This window comes from Oryx dammah, unplaced genomic scaffold (assembly GCF_014754425.2).
Source record: "Oryx dammah isolate SB20612 unplaced genomic scaffold, SCBI_Odam_1.1 HiC_scaffold_2, whole genome shotgun sequence".
NCBI lineage: Eukaryota > Metazoa > Chordata > Mammalia > Artiodactyla > Bovidae > Oryx > Oryx dammah.
Window position 1 is genome coordinate 64,130,580 of NW_024070186.1, and position 23,711 is coordinate 64,154,290.

At 34.9% G+C, this 23,711-nt stretch overlaps 1 protein-coding gene across 1 annotated transcript in view; it reads left to right on the top strand.

Annotated features, from left to right (window-relative positions):
* Positions 1-23,711, top strand: part of NAALADL2 (N-acetylated alpha-linked acidic dipeptidase like 2) — a 1,592,461-nt gene that overhangs the window by 106,324 nt on the left and 1,462,426 nt on the right. The gene's annotated exons all lie outside the window — the stretch shown is intronic.

A 23,711-nucleotide genomic window follows, 5' to 3' on the forward strand; every position in this document is an offset into this window, starting at 1 on the left:
GATATGCTAGATAGTATTAAAAACAATATCTAATTCTCTATTAGAATCGGAGCTCTAAATAGATTTTTTCTTAATCTATACAGATCAATGGGATTCTTTTAAATTACTTTTTCCTCTAGCCCCCAGTGGTGATTTATTATAGATGAAGTTCAGAAGCTTCTATTACACTTAGGTTATTTCTGTTTAAATTTTTCCTACTTACATAATTTCCACATCCAAATATAAAGTTGTGTTTTGTATGTTGAAAAGTCAAAGAGAGAAATTATGAATTATGAACTGTGTGGCCTTAATGACAATAGATATGAATGATGACAGGACAAGTATTTAATCTCCATTTAACAGAGGAGGGCACATTTGTAAATGTCTGTCCAGCTAACACATCAAAGAAATTAAATATAAACAGTTCTTCTAGCTACTCCATAGGATGTTCTTTGAAGGCAGACACTGGCATTTTTCAATAGGAAACTGTGGCTCCGTTCTTGCCTAGAGAATCCCATGGACGGAGGAGCCTGGTGGGATACAGTCCACTGGGTCGCAAAGAGTCGGACACGGACTGAGCAACTTCACTGAGCACTGGGACTGTGGCTCCACAAATAGGAGTTACTCAATGAATGTTAGACAGGTAATAGTTGTATGAGCATGGAGCAATTCACTCATTCTGTCACTCAACAAACTTTAGAAACATAGTTATTAAACACTTTCTTCCTTTTAATATTTTCATTGATGGTTTTGTAATTGCATTTGTTGTTTTTAGTTCACCTGGGGCCTGACTTTTGCTGTTGGAGACTTTATTCCTCCTCTTTAGAACATTAGTTTCTGCCTTGCTCTAGCAGTTGTGGCCCCTTCTCTTGCTGTCTGTCTCTCTGTGTGTGTCTCTCTGTCTCAGAGTACTTAGAGGCTACTTAAGTAAGTGAGTAAGTGAAGTCACTCAGTTGTGTCTGATTCTTTGTGACCCCATGGACTGTAGCCCACCAGGCTCCTCTGTCCATGGGATTCTCCAGGCAAGAATACTGGAGTGGGTTGCCATTTCCTTCTCCAGGGAATCTTCCCGACCCAGGGATCGAACCCAGGTCTCCTGCAATGCAGGCAGACGCTTTAACCTCTGAGCCACCAGGGAAGGGTAAATAGTAATTTTTTTTTTGGTCTCCTGGTCCACTTTCATGTACCAGTCTGGTCTAGAACATATAAAAATATCTCTTTGTCCTTGCTCAAGCCATGATTGAGATAGAAGCTCCCAAACAGCACTATTTTAAAGAAAACCCTCTGACAGAATAAAATAAAGCAATTTGTCATTTCCACTGAAGATCAGTGATCATTTTGATAGAAAATGTGTTCAATCACTCTTGAAAGAGAATTATGGTACTGCTGTATTATTTCATTTAGTACTTTATATATCCTGTACTGACATTTTTCTTTTTAGTTAATTGGAATTAAAGTCTCGCTCTTTAAGTGTGTTTTGGAAAGTATATTTTATTCAAAACTTCTTTGGCACTTTTTGAAAATTCTTTAATTCTGTTTTGAAAATTTTTTTTCTAGAACTACATGGGAAATAAGTACTGTAACTGAATTTTTGGTTTTAAAAGGTATCTACTAAATTATTTTTAAAGATGCATTTAATTGAATATTGAAAAATGATTTCATATTAAAAAATGATTTCATATTGAAAATATTGTGTGTTGACAGCTGGACTTTATCTTTTGGAACTGTATCTTTGTATTTTCAGTACAATATTTAACAAATTGCATTTATCATTCTCTACTTAGATGAGCTCTTAGACATTACATGAGGATACATTTTTAAGTACCAGTACTTGAAGTTTTATGATTAAATCTATTCATACAAGTTTCATGCTTTGAGACTGTGCAAGAAAAATATTAATTAGTTTGTAATTTAGAATATCAATAGCCTTAGAGTTGTAGTACTAAAATAGTGCTATTTTTGGATTACTTGAAATAGTAGAGTCTAAGAGATTTTAAAGTGTTAATTTAAAGCAAAAGCCATTTAAAAATAATATGTTACATATAAGAAAAATTCAGAGTAGTGTATAAAATATCTAGATTTTGGTGGAACTATAATTTTAAGTCATATTATCTGTATGCTTCAAATTTAATTATAATTTTGAAATAGTAATGTATTTGCAGTGCTTTTGCATAGCTGTCTACTAATAATGTCTCAATATTACCCTACCCCAGGGGTCCTATTTTAATTGTAGTTTATATAAATAATATATTAAAATAATCTACATAAATAGTGCCTACTGTAGCTGCACCAGGAGAAGCAATGATCTTAGGAATATGCCATTTTATTTGGCAACTGGAGACTGAGTATTTAGGATAGAAGTAGACCTTCTGTATAATTTGATATATTTAAAAATAATAAATGCATCAGTAATGATATAGGAGTAGTTTTAGAGTATTCACTATAAAGATTCACCATCTGACTCTTCTGAATCTAGTTGGGAATTCTAAAGTGTCTAAAAATACCCTATTTTCAGATATAGTCAAATTTCACACATAAGCACAAAGTCATGTTTCTGGATAACTATATTTTAGTTTATAACATCAATTTAATTTTTATAGTGACATGGCAGTTTCAAAGCAGATTTAAGTGACATTTAAAACTAATATGTTGTTTTAGCTAAAATGATTCTGCTGATTTGCTTGGTTTTCCACTGAATTTTCTATATTAAGTCATCTGTATATTGAGTCTTTTTATCTATTTCAACATTAATTTCTTGTTTATAATTGCTTAAGTTACGAAATTTTTTTCTGGTACTATTAAGTATAAATTTACATGGTTATTATCCCTTTTCCCAGTTTTTTGTAATATAGCATTTAAGGTTATAAATGTCCTGCTGGACACTGAGTTTATTTATGTTCTGCAAGCTGTTATATGTAACGTTATTTTAATTTTTGTCAGTTCTAACTATTTAAAAATTTCCATTATGATTTATTTATTTTCTGACCCAAGAGTTATTCAACCATGTGTTTTTAAAATATATGCTTTCATTTTTTTTTTACAAATGTAATTTAATTGCATTGTGATTAGTGAAGGTGATCTGTGTTTTGAAATTTCTTGAAACTTATTTTTTGTCCTAAAATATGGTCAATATTTGTTAATATTCTGCATGTTCTTGAGGAGACTAGAGTATTGTTGACTGCAGCGTCTCCCATCCAAGTACTAACCAGGCCTGACCCTGCTTAGCTTCCAAGATCAGATGAGATGGGGCACTTTCAGGGTGGTATGGCCATAGACTTGACTGCAGAGTCTAATGAAAGTCATTTAATTAAGTTTGCTAATTTTATTATGATAATTCTCTAACTATTGTACTTGAAAGAGGTGATTCAGTGTCTCTCAATGCTATTGATTTGCAATTTTCTCCTTTTATTTTTCTCACCTTGTATTTTATACATTTGGGGGCTTTTAAATTATATGCAATGTGCATATAGTTTAGGATTATATATTTTATATATTCCTAGTGAACTGAATGTTTTATTATAATGAAATTGCCATCCTAACTCTAGTAATAATCCAGTTTTATTTTATCTGAAATGTATTTGGCTATTCCAGATTTCCTTTGGTTCATATTTGCTTTGCATTTCTTTTGTCCTGTGTTTTCACCTAGAATTTCAAAATCTGTGTGCTTTACATTTGTCTATATTTAGCTGTATTTTTTCATATAAAATTGCATATTTTTTCTCTTTTAAAAAATTTAATAGACTTTTTCTTTTTTTTTTTAAATTAATTTATTTTTAATTTTTACTTTACAATTCTGTATTGGTTTTGGCATAGATTGACATGAATCCACCACAGGTGTACATGCCTTAGCAGTTGTAGTTTTACAAAAAACTTCAGTGGAAAGTACAGAGAAGTTCCATATATTTACTTATTTCTTCTTCACTTTGTTATAGCGGAAAAGCCAATATTGATACATATGTTTTATCAACTAAAGTTTATAGTTTACTTTAGGGTTCACTTTATGTTGTTCATTCTTTGGATTTTGATAAATGTATAATGACATGTATCCACCACTCTCATATCATGCAGAACAGTGTCACTGACCTAAAATATCCCCTGTGTTCTACCTTTTTATCCCTTCTTCCCCTCTCCTGAACCACTGGCAACCATTAGTCTTTTTTACTATCTCCATAGTTTTGTGTTTTCCAGAATGCCACATAGTTGGAAACATGTGGGGTGTTACCTTTTCAGATTGGCTTCTTTCATTTAGAACTATTCATTTAAGATTCCTCCATGTCTTTTTGTGGTTTGATAGCTCATCTCTTGGAGAAGAAAATGGCAACCCACTCCAGTGTTCTTGCCTGGAGAATCCCAGGGACAGGGGAGCTTGGTGGGCTGCTGTCTATGGGGTCACACAGGGTCGGACACAACTGAAGCGACTTAGCAGCAGCAGCAGCTCATCTCTATTGCTAACTAATATTCCATTTTATGTTTAGATAAGCACAGTTGTTTATCCATTCACCTATCAAAGCACTTTTTAATTGCTTCTAAGGCTTGATAATTAAGATTAAAGTTGCTCTATGCATTTGTGTGTAGGTTTTTGTGTGAACTGAAGTTTTCAAATCATTGGGTGTATACCAAAAAGTGTGAGTGCTGGATCGTATTTTAAGAGTTTGTTGAATTTCGTAAAAAAGTGCCAAAGTGTCTTGTAAGGTGACTGTCATTTTGTATTCCCATTAGGAACGAGTGAGAATGCCTGTTACTTAATCACATCCTTGTCAGCATTTGGTGGTGTCAGTGTTTCAGATTTTAGTGTAGCTGGAGTCATAAAAATAGTCAATCAGATATTCTCTTTTGTATAACTGATGAATTATTTCATATATTTATTTTGATTATTGCTATTTATCTTACTGTGTATTTTTTGTCTTTGTCCTACTTTTTCAATGAACCATTTTTGTTTCCTTCTTGGTTCATTTTGGATTGATGCATTTGGGGTGTGTTTGTGTGTGCATGTGTTTTTTATGCCATCTTCTCACTTCTCTGGTTTGGAATTACTAGTTTTATGGTTATTATTGATATTTACCACATATATTTAAAGTGTAAAGTTGAATGGTAAATTTAGGACTGGAATCTTAGAATACTCTGATATCGTCATCTTTTTTTTTTTTTTTGTCTGTAAGGTACAGTCTTTTATTTACATTATTAGCACAAATAGAATAGGATTAGACAGAATATAATCAAAAGTTGAGCTTTTCTTTGAGATTCATTGGCTTTCACCATTGACAAAGAAATCTGTCTTTGTCTTTAGCCTAAACCTGCCACAAACGTAGTTCTACTGTGTATCTCCATATTAAGATCATCTTCTGATTTACTTGTTACTTTCATTTTTTCCTGATTTACTTGTTTTCATTTTTGATTTGCATATCCATTAATATTTTTTAATTTATTAAAAAATTTATTGGAGTATAGTTGCTTTACAAGGTTATGTTAGTTTGTGCTGTACAGGAAGTGAATCAGTTATGTATACATATATCCCCACTTTGTTTAGATTTCCTTCCCATTTAGGTCACACTGAGTAGAGTGTATATACTGTGTTATACAGTAGGTCCTCATTAGTTATCTGTTTTATACAGAGTAGTGTATATATGTCAGTCCTAGCCTTCTAATTCATCCCATCACTTCTTCCCTCTTGGTATCCATATGTTTGTTCTCTACATCTGTGTTTCTATTTGCGAATAAGTTCATCTAAACCATTTTTCTAGATTGCACATATAAGCAATATCATATGATATTTGTTGTTCTTTTTCTGACTTACTTTACTCTGTGTGACAGTTTCTAGTTCTATCCATGTCTCTGCAAATGGCAGTATTTGGTTCCTTTTTATGGCTGAGTGGTATTTCACTGTATGTGTATACTACTTTATCCATTCCTCTGTTGATAGACATTTAGGTTGCTTCCATGTCCTGGCTATTGTAAATAGTGCTGTACTGAACATTGGAATGAATGGATCTTGAATTATGGTTTTCTCCAGGTATATTCCCAAGGGTGGGATTGCTGGGTCATATGGTTGTTCTGTTTTTAGCTTTTCAACAGTGTAGGAGGGTTCCTTTTGTTCCACATCCTCTCTGGCATTTTTTTAAACACCTGCAATTTTCACATTATTATTATCATATATAGATAATATTTGCATAGGTTTATTTTACATCCATTCCAGAAAGACAGTTTATTCAAACACAATTATATTTTGGTGATTATTTCCTTTCAGTACTTTGAAGATATTTTAAAATAGTTTTACAGCTTTCATTATAGATGTAGAGGAGTCAGTTACCAGAATGGCTTGTATTCATTTTTAGATTTGACCTGTCTCACCTCCTCTTCATTTGCCTTTTCATCCACAGTTTTACTGTAACATGCTTTTTTTTTTTTCCCATTGCTCTCACCATTTGAGCATTTTTCAGTCATTATCTCTTCAAATACAGACTCTTCAGACTTTTCTTTACACTCTCCTAATCTCTGTTTAAAATTATCGTACATCTTTTCATTCCATCTTCTGTGGCTTTAACATTTTTCCCATCTTTTTCTGTCTTGTTTGCTTTTTGTATTCCAACTATGTAATTTCTTCAATTATGAAGTTTATTGTTACAACTCTGATTACTTTAGTTCTAATTTGTTGTTTAATACTTCCCCTTTATTTTCAAATATCATATTTTATATATGAAAGTTCTGTTTGATTTCTTTTCAAATCTGCTGATATTTTGGGATATTTCTACTCTAAATTGATTTTAAACAAAGCAAACCAAAACGGTGTGTTTTATAGAAGATAGATTGTACTCTTCCCTAAATTCACTCCTATAGGTACATACAAAGATTCTTACACTGCTATCACCATTCTAGTAGCCATCTGATTTCCCAGTGCTTTGAGAACTGAACATATAAGTATACAGTGATAATTCCTTACCTCTCATAGCAGAATGCAAGATTGGTGTGGCAGAAATACATGTTATCAAAGACAGAAAGGAGAAGCAGGTGGCAGAGAATGAGATGGTTAAATAGCATCACCGACTCAGTGGACATGAATTTGAGTAACCTCCAGGAGATAGTGAAGGACAGGGAAGCCTGGTGTGCTGTAGTCCTTGGGGTCACAAAGAGTCAGACACAACTTAACTACTGAACAACAACAAAAGTCAGATTATGACACATGTAATTTGAAACTGGTTATGACATAGCTATGGCAGTTTATACATTATTAAGATTTTAATTATATTTTGTTTTTGGTAAAATTAAAAGTATAAAACCATAAAAAGATCTAGGTTGTGTATATTTTTAAGCAGAGAGTTACACAAGTTTAACAAATAGTTCATTAACTTTAAAATTAATATGGGATTTCTCTGCATGGTGTGTCTAATTTTTAGTTATTGCTATCAATTAAAAATAGATATATGCATATACTTATAGAGTACACTATATCAATTTTTCAATTATACCATGACATCAGGCACTGAACATCTGATTAGAGCATTTTCCCTAATAGATCTTATTTATGCTTAATTGAATTGCAAATTTTACTTCATGTTTTATTTCTGATACATTCCAAGTATTACCTATATTTATCTTTATAATTTTAAATATTTGGTTCAATAATACTAAATGAGTTATCAAATTTGATAATCTCAGGAGGCAATCTGATACAGTCAGATATCTCACATCTAATTTTAAATTATACTTCTGGTTTAAAAATAAACAAAACTATATGAGTATGTGACAGTTTAGTTTTTTTGGATGTCAATTTTGTCCCTTATATGATGAGGCTAATAGTGTTACTATAAATAATAAATGAAACAAAGAAAACTTACACAGTGCTTAGTACCCAATAGTTTCCCAAGAAATGAAACTTGTGATTGTTTTTATCATCATTAATTAATAGATACTTGCAAGATTTTGTATCCTTTGAGTTTTTTTCTTCAAAAGTTATATAAACTCTACAATGTGAAACATAAAATAGAAATTATCCTTGTTATAGTTTTCAGTACCATTTCCATTTGTTTGAAATGTTTATAGCCATTTTCAGGTATAAATTTATATAATATTGGAATTATAAAGTAGATAGAATATCTCTGTTACTACATTTTAAGGGTTAATGTTATTTAGGAGCTACTGTTTCCTCTTTTGAGAAACAAAGAGATTCATTTAACCTAGCATTTACAAACACACTAATATCTATTTTTTGTCCTCCATCACTATTAATTTCTATTTTTGACACAATAAACAAATTATTTAATCATATACATATTGATTACATACATACCCTGGAAAAATCACCAATCCATATCTTGTGAATTATTATAAGACATAACTTTTGAAGGTACAAGGAAGTTTCAATAGTGGAATAGTGAAGATTAAGAACTCAGTTTCTCTAAATCAGTTATGTAGAATTTTTTCACCACACCATATTGCTTACCATAAAATATAGTCTCTGAACTGAATTTTTATACATATATGAAAAGTTCAATTATAATATTTCATGTAGTAATAGTTCAAAACAAAGGGTGATAAGTGGAAAAGACTTATCTATTTAACAAGGCATTTAATGATTAATTGTCAAATGAACCATGAAGAAAATCATGCTTTAGCAGTTCAGAAAAAGAAATTTAACTTGTTCTGTGATTTTATTAGCACTGTCATATGTCTATATCTCTGGGGTATATCAATTCTGGAATATGTCTTGTCTTCCCTTAGACTGTAAACTCTTGTAGTTAGGAACTATTGTTTTTATTTTCCTATATCGCCATGAGGTATGACATCAGGCAAAATTGCTGAAAAATGATTGTAGATTTAACATTATTCTAATTTTCCCTTTTTAAAAATAAAAATATATTCTAATGTGTAACCAAATAAGTCTTAATACAAGATTCTCTTTAAATTATACTAGAATAAAGCTATACTGAAGTGTTTTCAACATTTTGTCCATACACAAAATAAGTCATCTAATGCATGTTTTGTGTGTGTCTATGCTTAGTTGCTCAGTCATGTCTGACTCTTTGCAACCACATGGACTGTAGGCCACCAGGCTCCTCTGTCCAGTGAATTTTTCAGGCAAGAATATTGGAGTGTGTTGCCATTTCCTCTTCCAGGGCATCTTTACCACCCAGGGATCGGACCTGCATCGTCTGCATCTTTTGTGTTGGTAGGCAGATTCTTTAGCACTATACCACCTGGGGAACCCCCTAATGCATGATACACCTTCTCATTTATTTATGGGATTATATCAAGTCTTGTTTGCCTAATGATGGATTTTCTCAATGTCAGCTATCAAAAAAAACATGTCGTCATTTAGCTTTCATGAATGTTAATGAACTATATTTAAAAATGGAAAGATGTTAAGATTTGCTAACAAAAAATTACAGAAGATAGAATATTACATGTACATTATATTTGTGGAAAGTAATTTATTTGTAAATCATTTTCATTAAGAAATTCATCTTTTAACAAGTGACAAATACCTCTCTAAACAGAACTCATTAAACATGTAAAATTAATTATTGTTAATCTAGAAATTAAAAATATTCAGTATCACATTTAAAAAATTGATTTTATGATAAAGAATCTACATCTAAAAGAGCACCTATTCTAAGTGTGCAGTCTAATGAATTTTGACAAATATGTTTTCCTTTGTAACTGTGACCATATATTTACAATAATTGTTTTAAAATCTTTGTCTACACAGGCCATCAATACTGGCATTTCAGTATCTGTTTATGTTATCTGATTTTTCTCCTGATGGATGTGATTTCCTGTTTCTCTGCACATCTAATAATTTTGATTACATGATTATGAGTGTTACATTGCTGCATTTGAATTTTCTTGTTTTTGATTGTTGAAGTATGTTTTGGCAGCCAGTTACATTATGATACGCTGTGTTAGACAGGTTTAAAATATAGTTTATCCTAGGCTGGTTAACGTCTGTTACCATGGTTTGACATTTTTGGTTTCTCAACTGAATGCCTTAGATATTTAGTCTCTACATTCTCACCAGTTAGAGCTTTGGGAGCTGTTTATCTTATAGCTCCCCTTTCTTGTTCTTTGCTCAGCATCATGGAGTTTCACCCTCTACATGCACCATTTGTTATTGAGCAAACAACTCTGAGAGCTCTCTCTCTTCAGCAGTTTAGATCTTTTTCTTTATGTAGCTCCACCAACTGTAGTACTTTCTTCTGCAAATTTAACTTCCACAGCTTCCCCAAACACTAATTTCTATTTCTTCAATTTTGTGTGACTCCTTGCTTGCTTGGTTTTCTTCTCTGCTATAGTCCTTAAAGCACTTTTATAACATTTGCTGATTTTTGTGGTGTAAATATTCCCCCCAGGGCTTAGTTCAAGCTGCCAATGTGACATTACTGAACACAGAGTTGAGGAACGATGCACACGATCAATTCTTGTAAGCCAGAGCAACTGGCCCTAGATGCCACTAAGCTTAGAATTTATGCCAGTTAATTTCTTTTTGAAATAAAGTATCCTACTTAAAGACTGTATAATCACCCATGAATTTTATATCTTGAATACTTTTCCATGTTTGCTGAAGTATTTTCTTTCACATAATTTCTATTCATCTTCAGATTAAGTTGGGTCAATTGATATAGTTTTCTAAGTTGTACTAGATATGTTCTAAAAAGCTTTTTAAAAGAAAATTCAAAACAAATTTTGTGTAATTTTATATGAATGTGATAAAATTTTTATTACATCCCTTATGTCACATGAGATTTTATACAATATTTTCCTTATACAATGTACTTTTATCTTATAATGAGTGTTTTAATATTGCTTCAGCAATATTAAAAATGATTAGATAATTCTGTTTCTGTATGGCAGAGTGAGAAGTAATGAGTGCAAAAGACAGCTGAAGCAATATTGAAACACTCATTATAAGGTAGAAGTATACTGTATATGAAAAATATTATATAAAATCTCATGTGACATTAGGGATGTAATCTCGTAGCTCAGTAGGTAAAGAATCTGCCTGCAGTGCAGGAGACCTGGGTTCGATCCCTGAGTTGGGAAGATCCTCTGAAGAAGGAAATGGCAACCCACTCGAGTATTCTTGCCTGGAGAATCCCAAGAACAGAGGAATCTGACAGGCTACAGTCCTTGGGGTTGCAAGAGTTGGACAGGACTTAGTAACTAAAGAGAGAGAATGTAGATATAAAAGTATCTAATGGGTATTATTTTTAAGCATTATCTTTTATAATTAGATGTCATGATTTAAAAATCTGATCACAAAAGAACGGTTTTCTGTTATGCAATTACCTGGGTAATGTTTTCTAATTGCAATAAAATTTATGTACAATGCAATATTCAGATACTATATATACTCATCAATCATATTTGATATGAGAATTTCCGTCACTTCATTAGATTTCCTTGTGTCCCTTTCTGGTCAATCTTCCCCATCAAAGCAAACATCTATCACAAGTTAGTTTACATGTTCTAGCATTTCAAGTTAATGAAATCACATAGTATGGACTGTGGGTAGTTTCACTCGGTGTAACTTTTTTAGATTAATTTTTATTGGAGTATAGATGTTTTACAGTGTTGTGTTAGTTCCTGCCATACATCAGAGTGAATCAGTTACATATATCTCCCCTCTCTTTTTGATGTTCTTTCCATTAGGTCCCCACAGAGCACTGAATCGAGTTCCCTGTAGATTCTCATTAGTTATCTCTTTTATACATGGTAGTGTATATATGTCAATCCCAATGTTCCAATTCTATCCACGCCTTCTCCCCCCACACTTGGTGTCCTAAGTTTGTTCTCCATATCTGTATCTCTATTTCTGCTTTGCAAATAAATAAATTCATCTATATCATTTTTCTAGATTCCATATGTAAAGCAGTATTATATGATACGGTTTTCTGTTTCTGACTTACTTCACTCTGTATGATGGTCTCTAGGTCCATTTACATCTCTGCAAAAACTTCATTCTTTGCTCTTATTTTTGAAAACTAATGTGATTTAATAATAATTTAAAAGAAATAGTTAAGAAATGTTAAAAAGTTATAAAAATGTTCATTTCATTGATAATAATGTAAAACTTTATATTAGTTAATCTGCCAGCAGATGTCTAATATAAATAAAGGCAAGTATTGAAAGATTAGATTAAAAGTAGGCAGAACCTAGGGCAGCATGCTTGGAATAAGTCTGGTTCACATTCGCTTCCGCTCCACTCTCTGCCTAGGGCCCACTTGTCTCCCCTGAGGAGCCACAGCATCCTGGGAGCAGCAAACACAGTGAATTAACAGACGTGGCTCCTGGCTTCTGGGACCACCTTCAGTCCTGCTTCCCTGGTCTTTCTGCTGCTGAACTGTGTCTTCCAGGTCTGCAGTGACTCTCACACTATTCAGTATGACTTCACTGTCAATCGTAAGCTCAGACCTGGACAACCACGATGTGAGGTCCAAGGCCAGGTCAATGGAAACATGTTTCTTTATTTTCCATGAGGTAGCAAGAAGGCCAAACTCTTTGGTCTTCTGGCGATGGAAGTGAATACCACAAAATCCTAGGAGTGACATATAGAAACTCTGAAAGCCCAGGTGGAAGAGGTGAAAAAGGAAATTTGACATTAAACCAGAAATTTTCACAGAGGATGGCCCTTTCACCCTGAGGGGCAGGATAATGTATCAGCTTAAAGATGAATGCTCCAGTAGATCTTTGTGGTTTGGCTTCAATGGACCAATGTGCCTCTTCTTTCTTTTGGAGGATAGACACTGGATAGTAGTACATTCTGAAGGCAAACTGTTAAAAAAAACGCTGGACAATGACAGAAATGTGACTGATTTCCTTACAAGGATTCCAAACAGATGGCAAGAGCTTGAGCTAGTTTTGGTGACTTGGAAGACAATGCTGGAGATAACACCACCACGAAACATGGCTTCTGGCACTGCCTAATACAAACCCATGGCCATCACACCCAGTTTCTGGATCCTCTGTGGCATCCTGACTTACTCAAGTCTCCTTCTCATCCAAGATGCCTGAAATGAAGACAAGGTGGCCTGAGCTCATGCAGCCATCTTGGAATGTGAGGTGAAAACCAGGCTAAAGATGATAGAACAAGATAGAGTCTGGATCCTTGACTCCAAGATCAGAGCCAAGAGTGGGCTCAGGATTCCTCTGTAAAAGTGACATAAACTCCATTTTGACTTGCTTCACTGTTGTTTCATGTTCTTCCACAGATAATTTTAACCAAAGCAAATGCTAACCAACAACAGCATTTAATTCCCTGCTGAGCCTCTTTGCCCAATTCCTTGCTACATTCTAGCTAAATTCTGGAACTACGGTCTGTATCATGCTCCAAAAATTAGAGGGGAACCTAGTTGCTATCAGTTCAGTTCAGTTGCTCAGTCGTGTCTGACTCTTTGCGACCCCATGAATTGCAGCACACCATGCCTCCCTGTCCACTACCAACTCCCGGAGTTCACCCAGACTCACGTCCATCGAGTCAGTCATGCCATCCAGCCATTTCATCCTCTGTTGTCCCCTTCTCCTCCTGCCCCCAGTCCCTCCCAGCATCAGAGTCTTTTCCAATTGAATCAACTCTTCCCATGAGGTGGCCAAAGTACTGGAGTTTCAGCTTCAGCATCATTCCCTCCAAAGAAATCCCAGGGCTGATCTCCTTCAGAATGGACTTGTTGAATCTCCTTGCAGTCCAAGGGACTCTCAAGAGTCTTCTCCAATACCACAGTTCAAAAGCATCAATTCTTCGGTGCTCAGCTTTCTCCACAGTCCAACTTTCACATCCATACATGACCACTGGAAAAACCATAGCCTTGACCAGACGGACCTTTGTTGGCAAAGTAATGTCTCTGCTTTTGAATATGCTATCTAGGTTGGTCATAACTTCTTCCAAGGAGTAAGTGTCTTTTAATTTCTTGGCTGCAGTCACCATCTGCAGTGATTTTGGAGCCCCCCCCAAATAAAGTCTGACACTGTTTCCACTCTTTCCCCATCTATTTCCCATGAAGTGATGGGACCAGATGCCATGATCTTCATTTTCTGAATGTTGAGCTTTAAGCCAACTTTTTCACTCTCCACTTTCAGTTTCATCAAGAGGCTTTTGAGTTCCTCTTCACTTTCTGCCATAAGGGTGGTGTCATCTGCATATCTGAGGTTATTGATATTTCTCCCATCCATCTTGATTCCAGCTTGTGTTTCTTCCAGTCCAGCATTTCTCATGATGTACTCTGCATAGAAGTTAAATAAGCAGAGTGACAATATACAGCCTTGACGTACTCCTTTTCCTATTTGGAACCAGTCTGTTGTTCCATGTCCAGTTCTAACTGTTGCTTCCTGACCTGCATACAGATTTCTCAAGAGGCAGGTCAGGTGGTCTAGTATTCCCATCTCCTTCAGAATTTTCCACAGTTGATTGTGATCCACACAGTCAAAGGCTTTGGCATAGTCAATAAAGCAGAAATAGATGTTTTTCTCAAATTCTCTTGCTTTTTCTATGATCCAGTGGATGTTGGCAATTTAATCTCTATAGCTTCCACTAAAGCATATTAGAAATGATCATTCTGAACAGGACTAACACTAGTAAAACATGGGACAATAATGAAAGATTATTTTTATTCCCAGTGCCTCTTTATCTTATGTTCTTTCTTCATTTCCTTCCATGGACCAGAGTTCTTTGTTTTATACTACTTAAGTGGTGAGGGAGGCACCAATAGTGGTCATTTATCTCTTGTTGAGAATATAAGAATGATTGGTTGGGGTAGTTCCCTGGTGGTCCCTTGTTTAAGATTATGCACTTCCACTGCAGGGGGCCTGTGCTCAATCTCTGGTCAGGGAACTAAGATCCTGCATGCCTTGTGGTATGGCCAAAAAATAAAAATAAAAGAAATAGCAGGGCAGAATCTAGAAGAGATATTTGCAATTTTATGATTTCACAGTCAAAAATATTTGTTAGTTTGTGTAAGGAAGAGTGGCTAGAGCCTAAGAAGGTTATGTGCAAATTCTGCTAAATCCTTGATAGACCTTTGGACTATATGTAGTATGCCATGCTCCAAAAGATCTGGTAGAAGGCAACAGCTGGAAGATTGAAAGGACTTTGCAGAAAGTACAGATACTGTCCAATGCAAGAAAGAGTTTTAATCTAGCAAAGGTAAATAAATGCTAGAAAATAAAAGTCTTTCAAAATGGTAATAGAATTCAGTGACTACCATGTGTCTTTTACAATATACATTATATAGTAAATATTTTCTAGACATGTGAAGAAATAGAAGACTATTGCCATAATCAAGAGAAAAACCATGAATAAAAATTGACCCTGAGATGAACCAGGGTTAGAAATCAGCTGAAAAGATTTTTAAAGCAGCCATTTATGATTATATAGTAGGGTTTAAAGGAAAATATTGTCCTAATGAGTAAAGACATAGAGAAATCATAGTAAGAAATAGATACTATATTTTTTAAATGGAAATTTTAGAACTAGAAAGTAAATATACACATGAGAAATTCATTGGGTGGGCCCAAGAACAGCTGAGGAATGCAGAAGAAATGGTCAATAAATGTAAAGATAAATCAATAAGAATTATCTGATCTGCAGGACAAAGAGAATAAAAGACTAAAAAAAAAAGAACAAGTTCTCAGTGATCTACAGAACAATATTAAAGTACAGTGTGTATATATTTGCAATCTCAGAAAAGAAGAAAGAAATAATAGGGCATAAAAGTATCTGAAGATATACTGGCACCAATAGTCTCTAATTTTGTGAAAATAATTGATTTCAGATCCAAGAAGTTCAAGAGACCCTAACAGTATACATGCAAGGTATATCACACCATGGCACATCATTGGCTAGCTCCTGAAAACAAGTGTTTATTTGTGTGCTATCTCAGTCACTCAGCTGTGTCCAGCTCTTTGCAACCCAATTGACCTTAGCCCGCCAGGATCCTCTGTCCATGGGATTTTCCAGGAAAGAATACTGAAAGAAAACAGATGTAAAAAGGCAATATTGAAAGTAGCCAGAGAAAAACAGCACATTACGTACAGGCAAAACATGACTGATGACTTTTCATCAGAAGCAAAGAGGACAACAGACAGTAGAAAAACATTTGTGAAGCAAAGAAAGAAAGAAAAAAAGAATCTATTAACCTCAGTTCTATATACAGTGAAAATATTTTTCAGTTTGAAGATGAAATAAAGATATTTTCTCTTTAAAAACTGAATGGACTTCAAAAGCATATTTGTACTCTCCTAAATGTTAAAGGAAGACTGAGAAGAATCAATAACTGATAGTAACTTTATAGGAAGTTATGGAGAGTAGCAGAAATAGTAATGATTTAACAATCATCTTAAAATGAGACATTCTTTATGATTTGAGTTCAGTCACATTACTGAAGCCATAAAAATGCATTGTATAAATAAAATTTCATCAAAACTTTGATAATCCAAAGACCCCATTTGAAAAATGAATGCTTAATCCATAAACTGGGCAAAAATATTCACAAAATATATATTTGACAAATGATTTATCACTAATTGAAAAAATGATAATTAAAAAAGATCAGTAAAAGATTGGAAAATATACTTAACAAAGGAAAATGCAGATAAAAATAACTGCAAGCAATTATCAGGAAAATGAGTATTCAAGTCAGAGCAATTAAAAGGAATACAAAACAATAAAAACAAAAAAATAAGAATGTTGAGTAACTTTCCAGATGCACTTTTGCAAAACTGGTTACTACAAAAGAATTTCACAGTGACTGGGTATACACATATGAACATTGTTTACCTTAATTGTATATTTGTGCGACAGTCATAGCTCAGAGATTTAGATAATGGCGTGAACTATTCTTATGTTGGCATAAAGTTTGCTTTATGTGGAGGCTAGAAAATACATGTTTTTCTACCCTATTTTGTGATAATGTGCCCACTAAGAATAAAAAAATAAATTCTTTTTTTTTCTCTTAAGGGTGATTAACATTCTCAGATATCTTAAAGTCAGTTTATTTGAAAACATACATGCTTGTCTATCAGGCTATAAAGTAGTTATCCTTCTGCTCACTTAAGAGACAGTAGTGAGATGGGTCAGCGTGGTGTCTCTCAGTGACAGCAGTGGACCTGAGACTGAGAATGTGGAGCACTGAATGAGTTTGTAAGTTTTGTCTGATTCTCACATGGTTTGTTCCTGGTTGTGTAGGGAGATAACCTATGTGGAAGTCAATTTGCAAATAATGCTAATTCGGAAAAAATGAATAAATTGCTTCAGAACTGGCACCTGAATTAATCAATTTTCAGTGTTATTGTTATACTAATTTAAGATAAGACTCATGTTTGAGGATTAAGCAACAAACCAAAAAGAAAAAAAAAAATCATGTTGCACCAATTCTTCTCTGTATTGGTTTTTATTCTTTTCAGATGTATGCCACACATTTGATCTTACCCAGATTTTACAATTGTGCCTATAACATTTTAGATATTAAAATGTCATTTTTTAAGTACAGTTTTACTCTTTTTTAAAGAGGATCATTTTGAACTCTAAATAATTCAGTTTAACTTTGTTTCTGCCATAGTGTGATACCCTTTTTATAATTTTTGCTAAAATAAAAATAATGTTTATTCTTCATTGTAAGGTATATTAGGGCTTCCCTAGAAGCTCAGGGGTAAAGAATCCTCCTGCTAATACAGGAGATATGGGTTCAATCACTGGGTCAGGGAGATCTCATGGAGAAGGAAATGACAAACCTATTCCAATATTCTTGTCCAAGATATTGCATGGATAGAGGAGCCTGGCAGGCTATACAGTTCTTAGGGTTGTGAAAGAGTCGGTCGTGACTTAGCAACTAAACAACAATCAGGTATATTAGTTTTAAAAGATATTTAACTTTTGTGGGAGTTTCTAAGACAGCTAACCAATATATATTTCCTCTTTAGGCATGTAAAATCCAAAGAATCAAAATGTTAAATTTTAGATAGTAAATCTAATTTCTGCACAGATCATTTCTTTGTTTTTATTGAAATAATTATTTATACATTTAATATTGAATTCATCAAGTGAATAAATGAGACAACATTTATATCATTGGACTTTAAAAAATTTGTTTTAAATCACTGATAGATCTTTAACATTTTTTCCTGCAAAAATTTGTGTAAGGATATAAACACAAGTATCTAATCTTGCAAAAATGTATAATAGAAAAGAAACATTAATTAACAACATTTCTGGAGCTACTGTGTAGTCATGGTTACACTCAAACATTTGTAAGTTTTTTCATGTAGAAGGGCTTTTAGTTCTTAATAATTGCTATTTTCCTTTCAAAATTATGTCCAAAATATTTCCAAGATGAAAAGCAAATATATGGTTTATTTTAATGATTTACATTAGGAAATCCATTTAACTTTTAAAAAACAGATCTGTGGAGGAATATTTGTCATATAATACATTACACACAAATTGTGTAATTTCTGAAGTTTTGGGTCATGTATACATCTGTGAAATCATCACTAACTACAGTGAAGGTAATAAACATGTGCATCACTTCTTTTAATTCTTTTCTCCCATTACTCCCTGTCCGACTCTTTTGTCCTCAGGCAACTCCTGATCTGCTTTGTGTGTCTATAGTAATCTCCTTCATATTCTGTCTCTGTGTGTGTCTTCCTTCTTTCATCTCACATAATTATTTTGAGGTTCATCCATGTTGTAGTGTATTTCAAGACTTCATTTCTTCCTATTCCTGAGTAGCATTACACTGTGTTTGTATTCCTTAATTTGTTTATACATTCAGCTATTGAAAGATATTTGGGTGTTCAGATTTGGGCTATTAACATTTGAGTACAAGAGTTTTGTATGATCATACATGGTCATGCCCTTCATTTCTCTTGGAGAAATACATAACAGTGAAATAGTTGTATTATGTGGTAGGTGTGTTTGACTTCTTAAGAAACTGCTAGTTCCCACCAGCTATGCATGGTGGTAAGAATCTGCCTGCAATGCAGGAGATGTGGGCTCAATCCCTGAGTCAAGAAGATCCCCTGGAGAAGGAAATAGAAACCTACTCTAGTATTCTTGTTTGGGAAATCCCGTGGACAGTGGAGCCTGGTGGACTGCAGGCCAGACACAACTTCGAGACTAAAGAACCAAATGTATGACAGATTTCCATTTCCTTCATACCTTCACTTAAGTATTTTTCATTTAGTCTGATAGAAGCAGTGATAGCCTGTTGTAACTTTAATTTATCTTTCCCTAATGGAGAAGGAAATGGCAACCCACTCCAGTGTTCTTGCCTGGAGAATCCCAGGGATGGGGGAGCCTGGTGGGCTGCCGTCTATGGGGTCGCACAGAGTCGGACACGACTGAAGTGACTTAGCAGCAGCAGGAGCAATGGGGATTTTGTTGAATACCTTTTCGTGTCCTTACTAGCCATGTGTGTGTATTTTCTTTGGTAAATTGTGTAACTTTTGCCCATTTAAAAATTGTGTTTGTTTTCTAGTTGTTGACCTCTGAGGATTATTATGTTCTAGACACAAGTACTTTATCACCTACATGCTTTATAAGTATTTTATCCTGGTCTATGGCTTGTCTTTTATCATTTTCTTAAAGTATGTTTCAAAGATGACAAGTCTTTCTTCTTGATGAGGTCTAGGATCGACTTTGAATTAATTTTTATATATGGTATAAGTTATTGATCAAAATTCATTTTTTTGCCTATAGATATATAATTGTGTATTCATATGATAAAAGACCCACTTCTCCACTGACTTGCCTTTGTCCTTTTGTCTAAGTAATTTGTCCATATATTTGTGGGTCAACTTCTGGCTCAGTTCTCTTCCACTTTTCTGTTTTTCAGTCTTGGTGCTAATATACACAATCTTGATTACTGTAACTCACAACAAGTCTCGCAAACATAGAATGTTAATCATCCAGATTTTTTTTTTTTCAGTTATTTTGGCTCTGGTAAGCTCTTTGAATCAGATTGCTAATTTTTAGAGACTATCTCCTGAGATTTTTATTGGGATTATACCAAATTATGTATCAGTTTGAGGAAAACTGCATTGTAACAGTGTTGAATCATCTAAACCATGAGCACAGTGTTTCTAGTTACTTTTGTCTTTAACTACTCTGTATTATTTTGTATTTTTCACTCTATTAATCTCCATTTCCTATCAGATTTATTCCTATTTCCTGTATTTGATGCTATTTTATATGGCATTTTATTTAAATTTTGACTGTTGCTGGCATTTTTTATATTAATCTTATATATACTGCAACCATGCTAAAATGCTTGTTTTTGTTGTTAAGTTGCTACGACAGGCTTTCTTGTCTTTCACTATCTCCTGGATTTGCTCAAACTCATGTCCTTTGAGTTGGTAATGCCATCCAACTATCTCATCCACTGTCACCCCCTTCTCTCACCTCAATCTTTCCCAGCATCAGGGTCTTTTCCAATGAGTTGGCCCTTCACATCAGGTGGCCAAAGTATTGGAGGTTTAGTTTCAGCACCAGTCCTTCCAATGAATATTCAGGATTGATTTCCTTTAGGATTGACTGATTTGATCTCCTTGTGGTCCAAGGAACTCTCAAGAGTCTTCTACAACACCACAATTAGAAAGCATCTATTCTTCAGAGTTCAGCCCTCTTTATTGTCCAACTCTCACATTTTTACATGAAAACTGGAAAAAACATAGCTTTCACTCTATGGGCCTTTGTTGGCAAAGTGATGTCTCTTCTTTCTAATTTAAAATGCTTATTAGTTTTCATATATATATAAAAAGAAAAGCCATTAATTTTCAGACCAGTTTTAGATTTTTTGGGGGGAAGGAAGAAGTTTTCCCCTCTACCCTTCTTGAGTTCTTATGGCTGGAAATGGACACAAGACAAATTAACAGGAAAAACAGAAACAAATTGACTTTGTTCCCAGAGAGGTCTCAAAGAAATAAGACCTAAGCAGAGGCTAAAGCAGGCAGCTTTTATACTTTTTAGCTATAGAAACAATAAATTTGAGAGGAACTGACAGGACAAAGTAAGATTACAATGATTAATTAGTACAAAAAGCAAAGTTTGGGCTTGTGTAAGAAATTAGTTTGGCCACCTCATGCGAAGAGTTGACTCATTGGAAAAGACCCTAATGCTGGGAGGGATTGGGGGCAGGAGGAGAAGGGAACGACAGAGGATGAGATGGCTGGATGGCATCACTGACTCGATGGACATGAGTTTGAGTGAACTCCGGGAGTTGGTGATGGACAGGGAGGCCTGGTGTGCTGTGATTCATGGGGTCGCAAATAGTCAGACACGATTGAGCGACTGAACTGACCTGAACTGAACTGAATAAATTAGTAAAGATGTAACAGGTGTTTTTATATAGGCTTATTGGCCCTGAATTCCTGATCTCTCTGGTAATAAGGATTATGTTTCTGCCATCACCCCATAGCTGAACCCCCACACTCCACAGAGGGAGGGTACCTTTCATATGGGAGATTTATTTTCTGTTTTCAGGGAGATAGGATGGATGGGAAGTTTTGCTCCTGAATCAGTCATTTCTGAAGTAACTGTAATTAAGGTAATCAGTATACCATTGAGGCATATTTTGGTTTTGCTTCCCTGGACCCCAGCAGTTTCATAGCAAAACAGAACAGAATATACACAGTTCTCTTCTATCTTCTTGCCCCAAGCACAGCAGTTCCAACTGTCAAAATGCTGTTAATTTTTAATTTTTTTTTCTTATTCATATTTCTTGTACTTGGGTCTCTTGAACTTCTTAGATATGTGAATTTAAAGTTTCAGCCTTCAGAATGGGAGAAAATAATAGCATACAAACCAATGGACAAAGAATTAATCTAAAAAATATACAAGCAACTCCTGCAGCTGAATTCCGGAAAAATAAGAGTCCCAATGAAAAAGTGGGCCAAACAACTAAAAAGACATTTCTCCAAAGAAGACATACATATGGCTAACAAACAGATGAAAAGATGCTCAACATCACTCATTATCAGAGAAATGCAAATCAAAACCACAATGAGATACCATTTCATGCCAGTTAGAATGGCTGCTATCCAAAGTCTACAAGCAATAAATGCTGGAGAGGGTGTGGAGAAAAGGGAACCCTCTTACACTGTTGGTGGGAATGCAAACTAATACAGCCACTATGGAGAACAGTGTAGAGATTCCTTAAAAAACTGGAAATAGAACTGCCATACGACTCAGCAATCCCACTGCTGGGCATACACACTGAGGAAACCAGAATCGAAAGAGACACATGTACCTCAATGTTCATTGCAGCACTGTTTATAATAGCCAGGACATGGAAGCAACCTAGATGTCCATCAGCAGACGAATGGATAAGAAAGCTGTGGTACATAAACACAATGGAATATTCAGTTCAGTTCATTTCAGTTGCTCAGTGGTATCCGACTCTTTGCGACCCCATGAATTGCAGCACGCCAGGCCTCCCTGTCCATCACCAACTCCCAGAGTTCACCCAGACTCAGGTCCATCGAGTCGGTGATGCCATCCAGCCATCTCATCCTCTGTTGTCCCCTTCTCCTCCTGCCCCCAGTCCCTCCCAGCATCAGACTCTTTTCCAATGAGTCAACTCTTCGCATGAGGTGGCCAAAGCACTGGAATTTTAGCTTTAGCATCGTTCCCTCCAAAGAAATCCCAGGGCTGATCTCCTTCAGAATGGACTGGTTGGATCTCCTTGCAGTCCAAGGGACTCTCAAGAGTCTTCTCCAACACCACAGTTCAAAAGCATCAATTCTTTGGCACTCAGCTTTCTTCACAGTCCAACTCTCACATCTGTACATTACCACTGGAAAAACCATAGCCTTGACTAGACGGACCTTTGTTGGCAAAGTAATGTCTCTGCTTTTGAATATGCTGTCTAGGTTGGTCATAACTTTCCTTCCACGGAGTAAGCATCTTTTAATTTCATGGCTGCAGTCAACATCTGCAGTGATTTTGGAGCCCCCCAAAATAAGGTCTGACACTGTTTCCCCATCTATTTCCCATGAAGTGATGGGACCAGATGCCATGATCTTCATTTTCTGAATGTTGAGCTTTAAGCCAACATTTTCACTCTCTTCTTTCACTTTCATCAAGAGGCTTTTTATTTCCTCTTCACTTTCTGCCATAAGGGTGGTGTCATCTGCATATCTGAGGTTATTGATATTTCTCCTGACAGTTTTGATTCCAGCTTGTGTTTCTTCCAGTCCAGCATTTCTCATGATGTACTCTGCATAGAAGTTAAATAAGCAGGGTGACAAAATACAGCCCTGACGTACTGCTTTTCCTATTTGGACCCAGTCTGTTGTTCCATGTCCAGTTCTAACTGTTGCTTCCTGACTTGCATACAGATTTCTCAAGAGGCAGGTCAGGCAGTCTGGTATTCCCATATCTTTCAGAATTTTCCACAGTTTATTGTGAGCCACACAGTCAAAGGCTTTGGCATAGTCAATAAAGCAGAAATAGATGTTTTTTCTGGAACTCTCTTGCTTTTTCCATGATCCAGCGGATGTTGGCAATTTGATCTCTGGTTCCTCTGTCTTTTCTAAAACTAGCTTGAACATCAGGAAATTTACGGTTCACGTATTGCTGAAGCCTGGCTTTGAGAATGTTGAGCATTACTTTACTAGCGTGTGAGATGAGTACAATTGTGCGGTAGTTTGAGCATTCTTTGGCATTGCTTTTCTTTGGGATTGGAATGAAAACTGACCTTTTCCAGTCCTGTGGCCACTGCTGAGCTTTCCAAATTTGCTGGCATATTGAG